The sequence below is a fragment of the Chinchilla lanigera genome, unplaced genomic scaffold (assembly GCF_000276665.1).
Source record: "Chinchilla lanigera isolate Chin_1 unplaced genomic scaffold, ChiLan1.0 scaffold00014, whole genome shotgun sequence".
In the NCBI taxonomy this organism is placed as follows: domain Eukaryota; kingdom Metazoa; phylum Chordata; class Mammalia; order Rodentia; family Chinchillidae; genus Chinchilla; species Chinchilla lanigera.
Genome location: NW_004955415.1, coordinates 16,038,299 through 16,043,357, shown reverse-complemented (window position 1 = coordinate 16,043,357; position 5,059 = coordinate 16,038,299). Strand labels below are relative to the sequence as shown.

At 42.3% G+C, this 5,059-nt stretch overlaps 1 pseudogene; it reads right to left on the bottom strand.

The window, feature by feature from the left end:
• Positions 1 to 4,151: 4,151 nt before the first annotated feature.
• LOC102012190 lies at positions 4,152 to 4,647 on the bottom strand (annotated as a pseudogene).
• Between the last annotated feature and the right edge of the window lie 412 nt (positions 4,648 to 5,059).

Below are 5,059 nucleotides of genomic sequence, written 5' to 3'. Positions count from 1 at the left end.
ATAAAAAACCAAATCAGGGGCTGGGGATTTAGCTCAGCGGCAAAAGCGCCTGCCTGGCAAGCGCAAGGTCGTGAGTTCGGTTCCCGGTACCGGAGAAAAACCAAAAAAAAAAACCAAATCAGTCACTGAAATATATATTTTTTGAGACAAGGGACAAAGTTTTATTTATGGAAATTATGGGGGTTTTAATAATCTTTTCAAAATATCTCCCTTATTGTAAACCTTAGAAAATATGATTTGTTTTAAACTAAAGGCAAACTTTTTATCTTGAGGATGGAAACAGCCTTTTAAATTCATCACCTTAAGGGGAAAATGTAAAAGCCTTTTTTTTTTTTTTTTTTTTTTTAATTTTGCTCTATTCTCTGTAAGGCTTTACTCCTTGGAAGCTATTCCCAGCAGAATGACCTTTTTACATCTCTCAGAGTCAGCAATTCAGCCGCTCCTTTAAGCTAGGAAATACGGGCCACACCCCATGGGCCTGCAGCTGCCACAGCTGGAGGCCATCTATACTTGTGTCTAGGAGCCCTTAAAAATGTTTTTGCTTGGGGGAAAAGAGAAGGGAAAGAAGGAGAAATTTTGTATGTATGTATATACAGGATAGCTAACATAGTTGTTCTACTGTCTTCTACTTCTTTGCTGAAAGAAACTGTCAATGAGTCCTTGATTGATCAATATCGCGTGTCTCTGTTTTCATGAGAAACCACTTTGAAGATATCAATATGTAATATATCAAGCATTGTTAATTTCCTACCACTTCGTTTGTAACTCTGTATTGTGTGTACTGTTCTTTCGCTGTTTTGTAAAAGGTTGTCTGTTAATGTTTTCCTCCTTTTAGTTTTAAAATTTAAAAAAAATGTTTTTCCTTTAAGTAATCAGTTTTATCTCTGAACCCAATAGGTGCCTGAAGACCCAAAACACTTGGATGCCCTTTTCTTATTTATAAATTTTTTTCCCAAATGAAGAATGACTGATTGAGTGATCCTCGAGTCTAGGGTGATTTGAACAGTGTTTTGGATAGACTGAACTATAACCTTGATTTTTCCTGTATAATCAGCGTCGATAACAGCCGGTTTTGACCTTTTAAAATAAGACTGCTGTGGCCTAGCAGGAGTCCCAGTGTACTCTGAGGCAAGGTCCACAGACTCCAGTAAGAATAGTTGGGGGCCCCATTTTAGGAGTTAATATGAATGTGGAGGAGGGACCGAGGCCCAAGCCTCCATCCCACCACCTCCTGACAGCGGCTCCACAGTGTTAGTACCTGGGATGGGTTCTCCCGCCCGCATTTCTTCCCCCTCCCCAAGCAAAAGCGGGCAGGCGGGCTGCATGGCGGAGGCACACGTTTTTCTTGGCACGCCAGTTTTAGCTCTTGCCCTGGGCTCTCACTCTGGCCCCTGGATGTCCGGTTTTTTTCCCAAATTCCGAGCACGGGCATATGATTTGAGCCGGATGAATTTCCGGTGCCAAACTCGGGCACAGCCTTGTCCAGGCCGGTGGCGCTGGCGGCGGGCAGAGCCAGGGCGCACCGTGGTCATGGCCCGCCCATTGGGTTTCTGGCGCACATGTGGGTGGCGGGCAGAGCACGCCAGTGGCTGCAGCCGGACAGGCTGTGGGGACACCCAGGCGACTGGGAGCTCCCAGCTGGGTCTGCCTAGAAGCCGAGCCCGGGGCTCTCCCTGAACCCGCTTTGCGCCTCTCCCCTCAGCGGTGCTGCCGCCCTTGTCCCGCTTGGGCTCGGGGCTTAACTTTAAATTACAGTTCCCGGCTGAATCCTTTGTGCTTTTAAAACTCCTTCTATCCGCAATCCAGAAAAGAAAAGTAAAAATAGGAATCAAGCGTGCCAAAACCACTTCCGCATACGGGGACTCCTGTGATTCTTGAGACTGTAGTTGTCCCATTTTAATTACTAATAATATAATATACTTTTCTTCTTTGGTCTTCTCTTAAGCCTATTTTTGTAACTATATTGTTTAAGGTCAGTAGCCCTCCATGCCCCACTCTTAACACCTGATAATAGTCAACATAACACTCCAGTGCTAACTATTGACCTACCCAATCACTCCCCCTACCCTGTTGTGCGCACAAATGCTGGGGAGTGTCCCCCCACCAACCATTCTCCTTACCGGGGGCCACACATTGGGCGCCAATTGCGGGAGTCAGCGATCTCTCCCTGGTCTCCGAGAGAAAACAGTGAGAGGATATAGAAAATAAAGACCAGAGACGACAGCCGGGGTCAGGTGGAGTTACCTCTTGCCTGATGAGCAAGAGGACTGACTCCAACAGTAGGGGCGTTTATTTTATACACTTGCAAAGCAGTATCATGAGAGATAATGTTGCCTAGCGACTAACGACTGTAATTGTCCGGCAAGATGCCTTTTTCAATACTGAAGTAGCTTGACTGCTTGACCAATAACCAGCTCCAGCGGCTCCCAACACCCATTGAGGAGAATAAAAATCATGTTCCGGTTTAGTATTCTGGGCATGTCTCCCTTGGGATACTGAGTCTGAGGCACAGTGGAGAGAACCGACTTCTGGGTGACACCATAGGGAGTATCTCCAAAAATAACACACTTATGGAACCAAAACACATTTAGCCTAAGGGAGGACCTCCAACCTTTCCTCTTCTCCTAGGTCTAGTTGTCGTTTGTATGTATAAAAATACTTTGATAATAAGTTGTGGACTTTAAAACCTTTACTGTAAGCTTATAAAGTGCTAGATAATCTTGTTCAGGCTTTTAACTATCCCTTATAGAACTTTGTTTTTATTTTATTTTTTGGTACCAGGAATTGAGCTCAGGACCTTGTGCTTGCCAGGCAGGAGCTTATGCTGCTGAGCTATATCCCCAGCCCTCCCTTAAAGAACTTTGACAAAAAATGATTACTCTACTAGCTAGTTAATTGCTCTTAGAGCAGCTGCTCCTCCTTAAAGCAGAGGACAGGTTTCCTCCTCATCTTTTTGGTGAATCCTCACTGAAGCCAATGGTTGATAGAATGTTGACCAGAGAGAGAGCTGGATTTCTTTCCGGAGACTGATCTCTGGTTGTGTGGGCCCTTAGAAACTGAGAACAACTGAGGGGACATGGCCAGGGCTACTTTCTGGCAGATACCTGAAGGTTCCTTGGTGGAAACTGGCTTCTGATCACTGAAAAATCTCCACTTATCTATTGTACTTATCTCTCTGCTACTAAATTAGGGATTTTCCCTAAGCTTTTCAGTTGAACCACTTAACTACCCCTCCCTTCAGAAATTAGGCCGAGGCAGCTTGCAACAATTTACATTTCACTGCAGCTAGCAGGGGCATGATTCCCATTTGTGCCTTACTTATGCTAAGAAAAAGAGATTCTAGTCAGGCTTAACTAAAGTGCCTTTACCAACATGTAAATTATGATTGCTAGATGATAAATATACCCTTTTTGTTTGTTTTTCTTCTGGTACCAGGAACCGAACTCGAGACCTTGAGCTTGCCAGGCAGGCGCTGTGCCACTGAGTTAAATCTCCAACTTTAAGTGAAACATAGTCTTGTCCTGTTGTTAGGAAAGGTTGCCTAGGTGATTAGATGGAGAACACAAGTGTCTGGAAACTTCTTTGCCCTAGTGCAAGGGGCAAAATTCCTCCAGTCAATTGTTCTATCTATCTTTAGAGGTGATCTCTTTCGTAGCCTGAGAAGTACTCTAACTACTTCTAACTCACCTTTTATATCTGACCTTTTCTAAAAGAATAAAAAGCAATAGTTTATTACAAAGTTATGTTTCCTTCTTCAGACATTCCTGTCACCAGACTAATTGTAACTTATGCTTATAAATGTCCAAAGGAGTAAATACACAGTTCATGAGCTTCCTGGGAGGATGAAATTGTGCACCAGTTTGAGGGTGGATAGGCTGGTCAAGTTTTATTTCCAATCTCTCCAGATGGCATCGACCTGTCCTGGTGTGGAATATACTCAAGGGATGCCTTTGAGGGTATAAAAATCTATTAGAAATAAAGAGAGAATGTGCAAACTATTTCTATTTTGATATGGGATGCTTTACAGTCAAAGTCACTGGAAGGTGTTAGCTCTAACTTCTTTAGCGTGACTCCCTAGATACAGAATGGAATGCAAATGGAAATATTAATTATGATGTTCTTTTTTTAACACTAAAAAATTTGACAATTTTACTGCCAAAGTTTTAGTGTTTAATAATGAAGAGCACAACTGATCAAGTTCCAAGATGTGAAGATACCATATTTGAGAAACTGGGGGGAAATCACTCTATAAACTAACTATATGGGATGTGGTAAGAACACACACTTTATAATATAAAACCTGTCTACACATAGTGGTTAGTTGCAAAAAGCCATTTGGCCTTCTCTTGGCTTGAAAAAATGGTGTTCCAGATTTCAATGCAATTTATCAGCAAACTTCAACTTTTTTGTGTGGCAGGTATCTTGTTTTCACCTTCCAGTTCCTCCACCCCAGCCTGCGTCATGACTGCCATGTTTTTCTCCAGATCATCAATGCGACTACTCATATCATCAATTCTCCCCATGATCTGGTCAGACATAGTCTGAAATTTGTCTTGCATCTGCTGTAAGAGGGTCTGCACCACCAAGGTGAGGTCCTGCATGGTCTTGGGGTAGGTCTTGGCCATCTCCCTGGTTCCCAGCTTGGCAGCAAAGTCCCCAACAGTCCATTATGATGTTATTTTACAACTAAAATCATACTGTAAAAAGGAGTGGAAATGGTCAGAATTGGTCAGAATTGTGTTATGTTCAAACTTAATTTACATTAAGAACTAATTCATATTTATGCTCAAGGTATAATTATGATTCATATGCAACTACCTATGTTCATATGTCTTTCTCTCAATGACTTAAAGCAGATCAAGCTAAAAATAGGAAAACTTTCAGATGACCCTGATAAGTACATTGATGTCTTTAAAAGATTTACTCAGACCTATAAGCTAGGCTGGAAAGCTATAATCTTACTTTTAACTCAAACATTGACTTCTAATGAGAGACAAGCAACATTACAAGCTGCTATTACATTTAGGGATAAATATCATATTGTTAATTTTAAACAACC